Source organism: Ictidomys tridecemlineatus, unplaced genomic scaffold (assembly GCF_052094955.1).
Source record: "Ictidomys tridecemlineatus isolate mIctTri1 unplaced genomic scaffold, mIctTri1.hap1 Scaffold_162, whole genome shotgun sequence".
Taxonomy (NCBI): domain Eukaryota; kingdom Metazoa; phylum Chordata; class Mammalia; order Rodentia; family Sciuridae; genus Ictidomys; species Ictidomys tridecemlineatus.
This window is the reverse complement of record NW_027521417.1, coordinates 420,003-436,578: the sequence shown is the minus strand read 5'-3', so window position 1 is coordinate 436,578 and position 16,576 is coordinate 420,003. Positions and strand designations below refer to the sequence as shown.

Below are 16,576 nucleotides of genomic sequence, written 5' to 3'. Positions count from 1 at the left end.
GAGAAAAACTCTCCCACTGTCTTTAGCGTCTCCCTCTAGTCCCTGCATCTCCACATCCATTGCCAGAGTCTGCATGGACCATAGGTGGCCGGCCAGCGGGCAGGGGACAGGGAGGGCGCAGGCAGAGCCATGGCCAGGGTTTTGGCAGCTGTGGCCATCTGGAGACACAGATGGCTCCCCCTGCAGTCTGGTACTGTGCCCGGGGAACTGCCCTTTGTCTTTAGGCAATAAGATACACTAAGGCGGGGCATGTCAGTCCACACAGCCGCCACCTCTGGGGCTAGCGGACTCCTGCAGTCCCTGCACGTGGTGCTGGGAATTGTGACATGAACAGTGCAAGCAGAAGGCTGTTCATTCCTCATCAAGTTCATTCAATGGCTTTCCCTCCACCCCCCCCAGGGCATCGAACCTAGGACCCCACCTAGGGGACCATTTTGCATCACTCATTCTTGAGGCCCAAGAGTTCCTGGGCCCCTTTCTCTGGGTCACATTCCAAGCAGAGAAGGAGACTAAATTGGACAAACTGAGCACCTAGTATGTGCCGGGTTTTAGGTCAGGTGCTTCTCTTCTATGTTTCTCTTTCATCCTCAAACCCATGAGGCAGGTGTGATGTGATTTTCCCCTTTTACAGATGAATGACCCAAAGCCTACAGGGGTTGGACAGTATTGTCTAAGGGCACTTGGAGCACACAGCTGTCCTCAAGCCTTCCCCGACCTCCACCGCCCCCACCAAGCGGGAAGACCCAGCCAGCTGCCAGGGAGAAAGGGGAGTAGGAGGAACAGGCTGGGAAGATGCAGAGAGCTGCCCCCAGCCCCGAAACGGCCAGCTCGGCCTCCTGCCCAGAGGGGGATGGCTCTAGAGGGACCTTGTGGGAACAGAGAGAAATTCATTAGCATATGTGCATGTCCCCAAGTGATTAAAGATCGATACTCTGGGCTCCATCAGCCGGGGGTTTGTGTTTATTATCCGACTTGGCCCAAGGCCCCCCAGTCCCACCTCTCCATACTTCTTTCCCCTCCTTCTGAGATGCTCGGGCCCACTCCATCTGCCTCCTCCCAGGCCTCTCTTCAATCCACACAGCCTAGGCCAGTTCCCAGGACAGACACACTGGGGATGGAAGTGGTGGGGAAGGACAAGTGGCAGGGTGCCAGGATTACCTCCTGAACAGTAGGCTCATTTGCTAACCTGAGCTTTGTTCACTTCAGGGACAAAAGAGGACTTCATTTCCATTTTGGGATAGGGCAGAAGGAAAGAGAGTGTGGTACTACAGCAGGAAAGATAAAGGATGGATAATAAGAGGAACGTTCAGTTGCCATCGAACTTTGATTCCTGGCCTGGGGTACACGTCCTTCTTGGCTGTGGGAAAAGGGCTGAAATGGAAATGACACAGGCTGGGCCTGTAGCCAATGGGACCTTCCCCATAGAATATGCCACTTAAAAGTGTCATTAAACCCTCAGGACTCTTAAAGTGGAGAATAAGGAAACTAGGAACACCCTGTAAAGTGATATGGAGAGTTCCCAAGAGACAGCCTTGTCTTTCTCGCTTCCCCTGCCTTGGGATGGAGACAGGTGGCTCCTGCGATGTCCCCCTCCCACCAGTTTCTTCTCTGTCTTCCAGCCCAGCCCTACCCACCCTGGGGCCTTGAGCCAACAAGTCCACGTTAATTCAGGGGCTTCTCTGGCTCCATCTGCCTTGGTTGGATTCTACCCATTGAGTGGTTTTGGGGGAAGAAAATAAAGCAGTAGGGACCATGGTCTTCCACCTCCAATCGGCAACTTCAACCTTGGGCTGGGAACATTCCTGGGTTCCATTCTCTCCAGACGAGTAGATTGGAAATTAGGTGCACTGCTACTCCCACCATCTTTGGAGCCAAAGGAGAAATGTCACCCCAGCCTCTCCTCACCTAGCTCTGATGTTACTTCCCCATCCATGGGGCTTCGGGCTCTTCAGTCCAGGAGACTTAGCTACCTGCCTCGGTGGTGAGTCCCACATTCTGGAAGTCTTTTTTGATGTTTGACCTGAAGCCTTCTTGCTGCAACCAGCTCATTTTTTTCTCCTCATTCTGTCCACAGAAGTGTCAGAGGGAGACTTCTTGTTGAAGGTCACCTGTGAATGGAACTGAGAAGACTGGGAAGCATAGGCTGGACTAGGAAGCCTAAAGAACTCAAGAGTCAGACTGGGGCTGTCGCTCAGTGGTAAAGCACTTGCCTAGCACGTGTGACGCAGTGAGTTCTGTCTTCAGGACCACATAACAATAAATAAAATAAAAGGATCGTGTCCATCTACAACTAAAAATAAAAGTTTAAAAAAATGAAGAGCAGAGTCTGCTAGAGTGGGAGCCTCTCCTTAGGTTAGTGACTTTGAACAATGCTACGCCTACGGTCTTCGGCATTGGCTCCGGGTTCATCATGCTGTCCCTCAACAGTCTCTCCTGCTACCATTAGTCCTGCCTGTTAGTCAATTATTCAGCCAAGGGCTGTGTGCTCCTCCCAACCCGTGGCACTACTGGGGGTAGGGTTGGCACTGTCAAGGAGGGGACCCATGCGGCCAGGCTGTACCCTTCAGGGGCTCCCAGCCTCACGGTCCTTGCTGGCCTCACCTCTTCCTCAACCCAGGCTGGAGGTGGGGGCGAGAGGTGCTTCCAGTGCAGCAGAATTGGGTCATTAAAATCACTCCTCTACCCCTGACAGATGACTTCCAAGGTCTGTTCCAGTCCTATGATTCCAGGATCCCAGCTGGGGGGATCCAGTTAACCCTTGTGATGCTTGGCTGGCGACATGGGCTACAGACTGGGAAGGGGTGGGGTGGACGAGGCCTGAGGAAGGCCACTCTCAGCACACACTAGCACACACTGTCCCCTTTCTCCCGTCCCTCCTCTTCTGCACCAGGCCCTGCCAGGGTGCTGTCCTGGAAATTCAAGTGCCAGTGGAAGGAAGGACAGCACTATCAGTGGTTGTGGGTCCAGGCCAGCTCTGGCCATGTGTGGGCTGGACCAGGCCTTTGGATCAGGCTCAGGCAGAGGGTTTCCCCAAAGCTTTGAAGAACAGAGATAGGAGGAGGTGGGGGCTTTGGAAGGAAAAGAGAGAGCAAGACCCCTGGCCAGTAAACAGGCCATCCAGGGGCCTGGCATTTTGGACCATGTGTCGCCACCCAAGAAGTGCGGGTGCCAGGTGGCTTTCTCCTGGTGGAACATTTGGCCAGTTCTCCAAAGGCATGACATTGGGCAAGTTTTGGACTCTGCTCAGGATGCTTATGGAGCTATCCGTGTGCCAATGGTCAGAGGTGAGGTGGGCCCCAGAGACGGCCATAAACAGGCACCTGGGCCACTTAGAACCTTCTGAGTGTCTCCTTTGGCTCCCATCATGCCTACATCAAGAACAAATGATGTGCCATCATTGAAAGGAGTTTTCTGCATAAAAATCCAGATTTATAACTTTGAAAATAAACTCTAACAATCTAGTAATCCTGGGCTCACACTCATAAGGCCATAGACAGCTGGGGCTGAGTGGCAGCTGTCCCTGGAGCCAGGGCACATACTCTCAGCTTCTCCATGGCCTTCACCTGCCTGAGTTGGCTTTTCCTGGGGATAATGGGGAGATCAAGGCCCACAGAGAAAGGAGGGCCCTCCCTGGAGATTACCCAGAGTTAGGGACAACATTACCCCTTCACCTTCCTCCCCAGAGCTTGGCCAGAGGCTACCAGGTCCCTCTGCCACCACCATCCCCCTCTGCTCTGGAGGACCGGCAGCCTCTGTGGCCAGGCTTTGCTGGCTGCCTTCCTGCATAGCCCCCTCAGCTGTCCGGGCCCCAGCCCAGGCCCCGGCCACCTGTGGGTGGAAGCAGAGGCGCTGCTGGGCCTCCACATCCCGACCTCCTCTCTCACAGCTTGGAACAAGAATGTCATGAAGTGCAGGGGGCGCCGCTGCCAGGCCTGGGGAGCCTGACCACAGAGCTGGGGCTTCCTTCTGCAAACAGCCCTGACTGGCCAAGCTGGGCAGCCCTGTGTCTGTGAGCCCAAGGGGCACTGCGGCCACCCATCCTGGCCCCACAGGCCTCTCTTGCTACCTCTGATTTCCTTGGCCCCTTCTTTCCTGTGGCCACCCCAGTCCTGTTTCTCTGTCTCTCTTCCCTCTGCTGCTCCTCCTTCTCTCTCTCAGCCAGGCTTGCTTTCTGCCTCTTTCTGTCTTGGTTTGGCCGTCCTCTCTGGCATGGCCCTTGCTCTTCTCAGGGTCCTGCCTGCTTGCTTGGTCTGTCTACTGCAACACCATCTTGCTGACCTACAGGGGTGCCTGCCCGGCGTCTGTCTCTTGATCTCCATCTCTGAGCTGCACCGTTTCTCTCCAGCTCTGCTGTCTCTCTCCTGCACTGTGGGCCTCTGAGTCATCCATCTCTCCCTCACTCCAGCTCTCTGGCCTCCCTCAGTCTGTGTTCCTGAGGCCACCACAAGGAGGGCTTCTGGGGGGTTGGCTGTGCTGGATCAACATGGCCCCAGCAGCAGGATAGAAGGGATTCTGTTGATGGAGCTTTCCTCTGGGGCTGAGGAGGGGTAGTGTGAGCCAGCACCCAGGGGCCCAAGGAGAGGGCAGTGTCCTTTCCATGCCTGTGTCCCTTGCCCTAGCCAGCTCAGGGCATGTCCCCAGCTGAAGAGAAGGAACTGCCTCCATGGGGCTGCTCCCCACCATTGCTTCCTCACCACTGATGCCCCCCAGAATAGACACAGTGCACACACTCCACCAGCACCTTAGGTCCAGCACCAACAGGATGGAGTTCAGGGGTGTGTGGCTCCTGGCCTGGCCTGCCTTGGCCTCGATGGCAGGGGCTCTGGGGAAAGGAAACCACCCAGGGGCCCCTGAAGCAGACCATGGGCTACAAAGAACTCATGGCAGCTGACCCTCCTCTCCCAGATGACACCTGATCTTCACCACTCTTCTAGATTGAAAGGCTCTGCTCCTGAGGAGGAAAAGTGTGTGACTTCCCCTCTCACCTATATCTGAGGCCTGATCCTACTGTGGGGCAGCAGGTGCCTGAGCCACACTGAAATCCTTCCTGCTGAGGTTCAGGTGAACAGGGTGTGTGTGTGTGTGTGTGTGTGTGTGTGTGTGTGTGTGTGTGAGATGGGGGTGAGTCCATGTGCTTAGACAGTGTGAAAAAGCAATGGTCAGTGTGTGGGTGTGCAGCAGGGACACAGGGAACTCTGAGAAGAGACGATGGGTCCTGTGCACTGGGACTGAAGGGACAAGGCCTAGAATGGCAGGAACACCTGTGGACACAAATGCAGAGAGAGGAAGAGGATGGAGAAGAAGATGCCCAGTGACATAAGGCCAGGAAGTTTCCTGAAGAAGAATCAGGGAGATTTGTGGGGGGAGTCTTCTACACAGCAAAACACTGTAGGAGTCATGTGGGTGGGAGGGAGTCTTCAGAGACACACAGTGGAGCCTACTATTTGCATGACCAGTGTGTCCCAGTTTTCCAGAGACTGTCCAGATTGGAGAACTGAAGCTCTTATTTCCCAAGAAACCCCTCAGGCCCCAGTGACCTAGAATGACTGAGTCGCCCAAATCCCTGCCCACCCTACCCACCAGGCAGTGCACCCTAATGACAGCTCCTTTCCACCTCCACACAGCCCTGGGCCACGGCTCACAGTAGGCAGGCCCCGTTTGACAAAAAAGACCATGTGAGGACCTGGCTCTAACGTCATGTGGAGAGTGGCCGGTGTGAAGTCAAGGTCTGTGGTCTGTCTGCCTTGGACTTTTTATCATAGTCTTGGAGACCTTCAGGGACAAACTTAGGAACCTCCCTCCTCCCCCCCCCCACATCCCAACCTCAGCAGTTTCCAAGTCCTTCCATGAGGCACTGTCATCTGGACCCACTGCCCACATTCCCCTGGGCTGGGGCTGGGAAGGGGGTTGAGCTGGGACAAGGGGAGCCTGGGTCCCCTTCAGCCTGAGGCCTACAGGGCTTCACTGTGGACTCCACCTGTTGATTTTTTGGCTTCTCCCCCAGCTGCGGCAGGACCCGCTGCTGGGGAAGGGGTGAGTGTAGGAGGGGAAACTGGGGGGAGTGCTGAGGGGGGTGTCTCCAGGGTCTTGCTGGTTCCTGTGCTCCAGGTGGTGGGTTTGGGGAGGGCTGGCCAACCTCTGAGAGCAAACTGAGGGCTGGCCCCTGGAGTCCCATGCTGTTGTTCAGTGCCTCCGGTGTGCTGGGGTGTGAGGAAGGGGCTACAGAGCCAACAAACAGAGCCTGTGAGCACAGGAAGCCATCACGGAGCACCTGGCCTAGGCTGCTGAGGGGCCTGGAGTGGGGGCAGGCTGAGGCCAGCCTAGGAGGCCAGCTAGGGGTGGCCTGGGGCAAGGCCAGCAGAGCACGGGGACTAGGCTCGAAGCTGTTGAGAGTCTGGGGAGGCCGTAGCAGGTGTCCCCTGCTTGGGGACAAATCCCTTCTCCTTTGAAGCAACTCCAAGTAAGGGACAACCTTGGTGAACTTGGGATACTGGTTTCCTGTCAGGAGGCCTTGGTCCTAGGTCTACCATGGCATTCATGAGCTTTGGGGATTATCTGTTCTGCCCTCTGAGTCTTAGTGTGGCCAACTATATAATGAGATGATTGGAATAAACAATCCTGAACAATTCTTCCAGAGTTTATAGTCCATAATACCATAACGTTGCTGAGAGCTAAGGATTGTTTTTTGGCTACAGAGAATTTCTTGAGTGTTAGTTGGATGTATTCTCTGGCTTGACTCGCAGCATCAATAGAGGGAATTATTTATCTATTTATTGACTTATGTATTTATTGGCAGTGGGGGTTTAATCCAGGGATGCTCTACCACTGAGCTACATCCCCATCCCTTTTTATTTTTTCATTTTGAGATAGGGTCTCACTGTAGAGCCTTGATAAATTGATGAGACTGGCCTCAAACTTGCGATCCTCCTGTCTCAGCCTCCTGAGATGCTGGGATTATAGGCATGGGAATCTACCTTCCTATAGGTATAGGACACAGACTCTCTCCTTAAAGAATAATGTTATCTTAAAAAAATACTATATATTAGGCCAGGCACAGTGGTGCATATCTGTAATCCCAGCTGCTCAGAAGACTGAGGCAGAAGGATCCCAAGTTCAAGACTGGCCTGGGCAAAGCAGTGAGACTGTGGTGGTACAGTGCTTGTCTAGCATGTATAAGGCCCTTGGTTCCATCCACAGAATGGAAAAAGAAGCCATTAGCTACACAGTAACTATTTACATGGGCTAGAAGTTTCACTGATGTGGTCTCATTGGGGAATTTTCTTCCAAATTCTATAAAATGAGTATGATTATTATTGCTATTCTAGAGACAAAGAAACTGTCACTAACGGGTGTTGAGTGACTTGCCTAGGTGTGCTGGTTGAGGAAGTGGAAACCACAATTGTACCTACCTCAACCAGACTCCAAAGGCAGCACTGTGAATCATGACTCCAAATGGCTTCTCTGGCCGATGAGGAAGCAGTAACTATCCACATTCGCTATGGTGGACTTTCCCACTCAGTAGCTCTGTTCAGCTTTACAATAGGCCTGTGCACCTGCCAAGATTATCCCCACTTTCCAGATGCGGACACTGAGGAGCAGCGAGTGAAAAGCCCAGCTGCCCTCTCCCTATGTCTCCTGTGCATCGGGATACTGCTATATTCCCTCCACCCCACCGTGCCCACGTGGCTCACACAGAAAGCCAGCAGCACTCCTAAAGTACCTGGGAAGTGCTTGTCTTGTCACCTACCCCCTAGGCTACAGGTGGCCCAGAGCATTTCATGCTTCACTCTGGACTGAGGGTCCACAGTCTTCCCTTTTCTTCCTACCCCAGGGGTTTATTGAGCACCTACTATATTCCAGGCATTGTGGTGGTGTTTCCATGAGTTATTCCCTTAAGTTCCACAGTCACTCTGTGATGTCATTCAGACCTTAATTTTGTGGATGAGAGACCTGAGGCTCAGGAGCTTCTGTGGATCCCCTAAGTCTCCTGGCCTCCTTCTGTCCCAGGCCCTAGGGCAGGAGCTAAAGAGCCCTTGGGGGCCTGTTCTTATAGCTCTGTCCCCTTAAGAGGACTCATTCCAGGAAGTGACTGGCCAGAGTCAGATCTTCCTTTCAGCTCCTGGAAGTGAGTCCGGGGTGAGCGGTCTCACAGTGACCTCTGTCCCTGTCTCTATCACCCACAGCTCCCGTTCCCCATTCTCCTGGAGCTGGGCTCAGGTCTCGGGTGGAGGGCCCTTTGGGACACTGATCTTCAAGTGCTCATGTGCCACCAGGGCCTCATCTCATAGGTACTGTTCTAAGCTCTTGACCCAAATTACCTGATTTCCTATTCTGTGTAACGCAGCAAAGCAGATGCTGTTATTATCATCATTCCCATTTTCCAGATAAGGAAGTTGAGAGGCAGCCAGGTTCTCTGGATTGCCAGAGGCTACACAACCAGCAAGTGGTAGAAGCAGGATTCACACAGTGAGGGAGCCTGCTGCGCACAGGCCCTGGCCTCATCCAGTCACATTTGTACTCATAGTTAAAGGTCCTTAAGAGCCATCCTCAAGGAGTGTGCCCTTGACTGGAGGCAAGAGGAAGTGATTGAGGGGCTTACCTAGGAGGGACATAGTCTACTTTGCTTGTGACATCAATCCACCTGGCTACAGGGAGAAGGGGGCCTTGGAGGTACCAATGAGAAGCAGGAACGCTGGTGGGAAGACTGGGGCTGCTGCAGTCTCTGGGAGGAAGCCTGGTTCAAGGCAGTGATGATGGTGGTGGACATACAGGGCAGAGATGGAGACATTGTGGCCATGACAGCAAGGTCCCTGGTGTTCCTCACACTTCCCTAGAGGAAAGGAGCATCCACCCTCAAGAACAGGAACCCTCTGCTCAATTATGTGCCTAGAGGGACATGCTTTTCCAGTTGGCACTAGGCACCTTGTGGGCCAGCTTGGTGGTTTGACTGGACAGCCAACTGAGGCAGAGGACAGTCGCCTAGGAGGGCCTAGGGAAGGGAGGGTCCCAATGTGGACCTCCTCTCCTCCTTCCTGCTCCCCACTGTTTCCTGGTGTCCCACCAAAGTGAGTCACCAGGGATGCAACAGTGTCCCCATGTGACAATAGGGGACATGCAACAGACCTAAAGGTGTGGGGAAAGAGAAGTCTAGAAGGTTGGACAAGATACTCTCCCCAGTGGCTATGGCTGGGTATTGGTAGAGTGGAGGAAGAGAAGTAGATTTTGGCCTTATGCCCTGAGGCATTCTGTGGGCATTCTTACAAAGAATGTGTCTCATTGAAAGAAAAATAGAAATGTTTTGAAAAGGAATAAACCTCTCTCTTTGGTGGGGAGTGTGGATTTCAGTTAAGATTTCAGACAGCAAATTGAGGGGCTGGGATAATGGATGAGTGACATTTCCACCCCCTCTCGTGAAAAAGGCCAAGGCCATGTCCTCAGGCTGGCTATCCCCACAGCTCAGCTTCCTAACTGACCTGAGCCCTGGGAGGTGACCAAACTCAGCTTCCCTGGGCTCCTCAATTTACCCTGATCCCATCAGCCTCCTGGAGCCAAGCAGAGTGTGCACAAAAGGGATCTCAAGGTGTAGGCCTTTGCTGAGGCTCTGAGAATCAGTGACAAGTTGAATGGTATGATAAGTTAATTGAAGCTATCCCTTATGTATGTGATACTAGGGCAGAGGAAGAGGAAATTACATGGGACCAGGAAATTACATGGGACACCTTGACCTCCTTGAAGAAACAGGCCAGTTGCTCCCTGTGCCTGCCTCAGTTTCCCCATCTAAGGAGGCCGGAAGACATGGTCTCTTTAGGCAGTGCCAGCACTAACATTCCAGGAGTATCTGATTAAAATACTATTAATATTAAAATATTAATACATCCCCTGTGTATTAATCTTCTTGTCAAGTTTTAATTAATGGCTGATGGAGTCAGAGCAGGCACCAGCTGCCCCTCCCCTGCTGGGAGGCAGGGGACACCCACAGGATGCTTGACCTGATTATCACCCCTATGTGGCCTTTATCCCATACCCCCACCTCTCCACCTCAGACCTCTCCTCAAAGCTCAATGTTTTTTTCTACTATGCTATATCACCTAGGGTTTGAGGGATTGTGTGTGTGTGTGTGTGTGCGCGCACTTGGTTTGTGGAAAAGGGTATAACCTTCATCTCAACTCAAGCTACTAACTAGTTCTATGATCTTTTTTTATAACTTAACTTCCCTGAGCTTTAATTTCCTCTCCCATCAAATGGGAAGAGCATTTGGTCTCAAGTAAATAAAATAAAAGGCTTACATAATAAGCTCATTAACTATCCCACAGAAGAAGTCCTCCATGAGGGTGTTTCAATAGTTGGTTTATTCAGAACCCAGGAGGCCAGTTACCTCCATCATTCTGTTCTTGACTTCTGTGCTCAAGCCTGTCTCCTCATACTCATAAGGTGGCTAATCCGCTCCCAGGATGGCACTCTCATTCAATAAGACCCCAAGAGAGGAAGAAGTCATGGATTTGCTTTGGGTCACTTTTTCAGAACAAAGTGACCTTGCCCAGTACATTCCAGCAGCTTTCTGTTAATGCCTCTCACTGTACAGAATTGTCACATGCCAAACTGAAGCCAACCACGTGACAAAGAATTTACAATTATCATGGCTGACTCAAATCAGTACTACCCATTAGAATTTCCTGGTATGCTTTTAAAAACAATACCAGTGCTCAGACTGCTCTCCTGGACCAATTTAATCTCTGGAAATAAGGCCCAATTACTACTATTTTAAAAACCTTTGCAAGTGAGTCAAATATGCAGCCAGGGGAATGAACCACTGGCTGAGACTTACCAAGATCAAGCCCCCATAGTGCAGCCTCCCACATGCTGGCTGCTCAGAAGTGGATGAACAGATTGGGGTCTGAAAGGGAAGAGGAAGTGGTGATGAATGGTTAGCTAGTCCATATCCACACAGCTCATGCTCCCATGTTATCACCAGAAGTAGGGTTGAAATTTGTGGAAATAGGTATCCTCCAGAGGTATCTCTTCCCAGGACTGGCCCTGCCTTTGAAATGGAAGACTCTGGCTACCCTAAGCAGTTATTTCTAAATTTGGCCACATGTCATATTCTCCTGACGTGCTTGTTAAAGTCATGGTCCCTGGGCTAGGGTGTGGTTCAGTGGAAGAGCACTTGCCTGGCATGCATGAGGCTCAGGGTTCCATCCCCAGAACTCCCAATGAAACAAAAAAATATTAGTTCTTTCTGGCCTACATATCATAGAGCCCCAAAACACACACACACACACACACACACACACACACACACACACACACAAATTGTTCAAGTGGGTCTTAGGCAGCCGACACATAGTGATGTTTTGAATTCACTGCTTCACAAATGTCCCTCATGGCCTTGAAATGGCCCTGGAACTCCATCATCAGGTCTGCTTTCCTAAGTCAGCATTTCTATTACCAACTCCCTGCCCCTAATTAACTTGCCACATTCTTAATTTTTAAGGAAAGATAGTTGGAAAGATGCTGTGCCTCTCTTGCCTTTAGTTCTTTTTCTTAAAACGAGGGTAATAATGGTTGCTTCATTTGTAATTGCAAAGGGCCCATGAAACAGCGGAAAGTAGTTTGTCACCAGAACATGCAAAGGGCAGGTGAGAAAATACCTGTGTACTGGGAGACTGGAGGTCCATACTCCAGTTTTGTCTCCAGGTCACCTGGGGTCAGACCTGTCTGTTCTCCCAACCCCTAATCCCCTATGGAAATTTTACTGACTCATGAAGGGCTTGGTCTGTGGGTGGAGTCTTCTCTTTTGTGGCATTCTTAGTGACAAGAAGCCCCTCCTCTGCAGAAATCTCTTGGCACTTTAGCAAGTCGCCTTGCCCTGATGGGTAGGACAGAAGTCATCCGGGTTTCACAAGCAAGGGCAGAGGGGAAAGGCTGGACTGGGGAGTTCTTCTCAGGGGAGAAAGGCTGGGAAGGTGGTGGGGTCCAGGATGAGGGCTATTTCCAAAGACCCACGTCCCACACCTCGGGATTTCTGCTAAGAGTCTGCAGGACCCTTAGCTTCATCCACTGGCATTCCCAATGACCCTGCTCCAGAGGAAGAGTTTTTTCTCCTTGTCTCCATGTGATCTATTGAACACCTACTATGTGCCAAGTTTTTGAGGGGTTCACTAGGTCTATGGATCCCAGCCATAGCCCCCAGGCACTGCAGCCCCCCTCAAGTCCCTGGATCTCCCATTTTCCCACTTCTCTTTGCTCTACATCTGGCTCTGGGTCAAATGTGGATCTCTTTTCAGCCTGAGAGCATCCATCTGTAGAGCCAGAGCCGGAGCCAGAGGCAGTCCAACAAGGAGCTCATCCACCAGCTGAGTCCAGGCAGGGGCTGGAAAAGACCACAGGATGTCAGAACACCCAGGATGCTGAATGAAGAGAGGAGCTTCTGGATCTTCTGGCCAGGAGGTTGGTTCTGGCCCAAACATCCAAGGAGTGGGAGGATCCAAGATGGAGCATGAGGACCCCTGAGTCTAGTTTTCAGAGGACCAATAACGCTTTGTGTGACCTCAAACATTCCCTGCGTCTCTCTGGGCCTCAGTTTCCTCATCTGTAGCATGAGTAAGTTGAATTCAAATGCCAGAGTCATGGAATCTCAGGGTCGAAAGTACCTTTCGAGGTCATCTAGCTGCAGCCTCCACCCAGGGGTCAGTGGAGCTCTGCTGGCACACCTTTACTGATGGGAGGCTCCTTCCTTCCACTGTCATTCGGAGATCAGTCATTCCAAGTGGTCTTCCTGTGGCTTCCACCAACAGGTTCAAACTAGTTCTGTCTCCTGTGGCTACACATGGCCTGTGCCCTGTGACAGCCCTTCAGATGGCTCCATCCCAAGTTGACTTTATTCCAAGCCAAATGGTCCCTTCTGCCCAGACTGTTCTCACAGAGCCTGCTCTGTGGTCCCTCACTGGTTGAGGCCTGTCACTGGACAAAGTCTCCCAGGTATGGTCTTGGCAAGGACTCAGGGGGCCAGAACATCACCTTGCTCCTTCCAGACACAATAGGTCTTACAGCTTGTCACCTTTTAGTTTCTAGTTGTAGTTGGACACAATACCTTTATTTTTATTTATTTACTTTTATGTGGTGCTGAGATTGGACCCAGCGCCTCGCACGTGCTAGGCGAGTGCTCTACCGCTGAGCCACAACCCCAGCCCCAGCTTGTCATCTTTTGGGGGGGTCTCTTTGGGGTTCTCTTCTAGCTTAATAGTTCCACAGAGAATGGTTTTCTGATTTCTGTCTGTTATCCCAGTGCCTGGTTTAGGTATTTGTTCAGACCTGTATTTGGAATGTAAGTAACTCCTGGTTCAAACCCTGGCACAACAACAACAATAACAACAAAAAGACACCTATGAGAGATGGAGACCTGTAGGTGCATGTGTGAGCACACGTGTACGTGTGCATATGCTTGCCCCCAGAGGCAGCCTGAACTGCACGTGTGTACTGGGCCATGGAAGGCCCCAGACTACCCAGATACATCCAGGCAGGTCCAATACCTGCATTCCTGCTATATTTGTCACACAGTGAGGACCTGGAATAGGGGCCTGGTAACACTGGTGCTCATCAGTTCCCAAGTCCTGAAGAGGCTGGTATCTATATATGCAGCCTGGGGACCCAGAGTGTCCCTTGCAATTCTATGTGAGACTTGCCCATGTTGTTTATGTCTTGAAGAGGTGGCTGTGTCCCATCTGTTGGCAGGAGTGACATGGAGATGTGTCTGAAGCTGTAGGGAATGACTGTGCCCGTCAATCAGCAGGCGTGTTCCTGGCTGGGAAGAGGAGCTTCCCGCACCCACAATACAGCTGTCTGTATTGTGGGTGCGGGAAGCTGCCCTGGCAGGCGACTGTGGGATCCTGTCCATGCCTGCTGTGATGTGGCTCATTGATGTGTGTCTGTGTATGTGTGTCCTTGTGCCACTTAGCTGTCATCAGCCCCAGTCACAAGGGAAGTCAGCCTTGCCAGAACTCAAGGTCATAAGTAGGACACTTCAATTATTCCTATGTCATTGGTCTGGGTCCCAGTGGAGAGGACAGACACAGGCTTCAGGGCTGGCTGTAGATAGTGTGTGCCAGAGAAGAATAGGGCAGATGGAGGGGAGAAGAGGGAGGGCCATCTTGAGCAGAGGGAGCCAACCGAGGCTGTCCAGGCACACAGTCACAGATGGGGCATTCTCAGAGCCAAGTGACACAGTTGCTGGAGTGGCAGGTGCAAGTGTGGGTCTAGGAGTCAGATAGTCCTGGTTCTGCTGCTTCCTGGCAACTTGGCGCTTTTCTCATCTGTGAAATGGGGTGCCTGGGCAAAAGTGTGGCCTGTGGTACATGTCAAGAAATCCAAAGCTCCTTCCTGCCTGTCCCTTTCTCTGTGGCTCTCTGAGAGTGGCAGAGGCTGGCTGGCCACTCTTTTGGGGACCGCTACCATGCTTGTCTGCATTCTAGTCCAGAGTTTTTATTCTCCTGGCTTGGTCCCCTTCACTGGGAAGCCTCATTGACATAGAATGAAGGAAGGGACCAGAGTCTCTGTGACCCCTTTGTCATTTGGCTCACACTTGGGGATCACTGTCATTCCCCACATGTAAGATCTTTCTAGAAACCCAGCCAAGAAAGGCTCTTTCTTCTTCCATCCCTTCCCCAGAGGGGAGAATTAGTGTTAGAACCAATGAAGAAAATGAGGCTGTGTTCAGTGACTTCTCTCAGGTCACACAGCTGTGGGACAGACACAGGATTCGAATCCACCTGCCCACACCCATTGTCCCTGGCCACGACACACTGACTACTTAGGATTCCCAAAACACTCCCAGTGTTTTCCTGCTACTGTTTTTTCCTCACTCCAATTCTTTAGCCTGGAAAGTTTGTTCACCCAGTGCTGCCCTGAACCCCCCACTTCCACCCCTTCTCACCTCCTGGGCCTGTGCAGATCCTCCTTATTCTTCAGAGCTGCAACACCTCTTCTGATTCCCGGAATCTGGGGGGCTTTCTGGGCTCCCAGAGAGCTTCGCTCCTCTCTTGTGGCACTAGACGCCATGCCCACAGAACAAGATGAATCTTGAAGATCATTGAGTCAAACTGTTTGTGCTCAGAAAAGAAACCCAGGAGAGCCAGGGAAAAGATGGGGCTCATGTATACACTTGCTCTTCTCCCCAACCCTCTGACCACTGTTTCAGTCTCTTCCAAAGACTGTTGAAGGCCCTCAGGCCTCTAGGACCCCCTCCCTCCTCTGCCTCTCTTCCCCCCACCTCCCCTTCTCTCACCTCCTCAGCTCTCCTTTTCTTTTCCTACCCCTTCCTTTCTTCTTTCTCTCCTCATTGGAAGTTCATCTATGACCAAGGCCTTAAGGAAAGTATTTCAAGGGTTGGGGGTACTAGGGATGAAACCCAGAGTTTCTGTACATCTGAGCTATATCTCCAGTTCTTTTTACTATTTATTTATTGATTTATTTGTTTGTTTGTTTGTTTATTTATTTATTTATTTATTTATTTATATCTGGGGATGGGGACTCTCTAAATTGCTGAGGCTGGCCTCAAACTTGTGATCCTCCTGCCTAAGCCTCCTGAGTTGCTAATGAGATTTTGAAGCCCACCAACATTTGGCCTCCAGCCAAGATAAATTAGAACAGAGCTTCTGGGCCTAGGGCCCAGGTAATGACATTTTTATAAGCTCTCCAGGTGATTCCAATGTGAAGCCAGGATTGAGAATCTCCTCTTTGGGGAAACTTTATAAGGATAGACCCTGAAGGTATGTTCAAGTCACCTACCATAGCTTTTGCCTTAAATGTCTGTCCCCCTATCAAGCTTTGGGGCTTGCTGATCATCTTTAAAAGTCTGGCTGATGAGTGTATGGGGTACCTCCCAGCCCTGAGAGGTCAGCTTTGCCCCCCTCTTCCCTCCCTTCCTTCCACCTGCCCCTCTTTGAAGGAGGCCGGATGCTGATGCAGAAGAGGCGAAGGGGCTGAGAGCACAGCTGGGATTCCAATCACCTCCAACCACAAAAATCCATGACAAGCCATCTCTTCCCCCCTCCCCCCAAGCAAGGCTGTACAGAAGCACCCCACTTCCTGAAAGCAGCCCAGAGTCCCCAAGTTGATACAGGGAAAGGGGCTCTGCATGTGGATATTAAGGAGAAGAGGAGGGAACCCCCAGCTGTCCCTTGTTTGGGGGATGTGTGGGAAGCTCTCTGTGTCCCTTGAATCTGATCAGCCCCTAAGTTCACACAGCCTCTATGGCCAAGGAAAGGAAGGCATATGGGGCCATGAGGGAAGGTGGGTTTCTTCACTGTGGGACAATGTCACCCTTCCATCTAAAACAGGACTTCCTGAGAGCAGATCCAGTTGAACCGGTTCCCTTCCTCTTGCCAAGATGGAACTGGGTATCTATCATGAGTGCAGGCTTTCTCTTCCAGGAACATTCCTCCACCAGCCTCCTTTCCTTACCTTGGCTAGGCAAATCCAGATGGAAAACTAGAAAGTTCCATCTGATGCTGCTGGGTCAACAAGTGTGGAGAGCAAGGAAGGCCTGAGAAATGAGGATCACCCTTTGACGTGACTCTTG

The 16,576-nt window shown here is 51.6% G+C and overlaps 1 pseudogene; it reads left to right on the top strand.

The window, feature by feature from the left end:
- Positions 1–7,452: 7,452 nt before the first annotated feature.
- LOC144372778 (growth factor receptor-bound protein 14-like) overlaps positions 7,453–16,576 on the top strand; it is a 64,096-nt pseudogene continuing 54,972 nt past the window's right edge.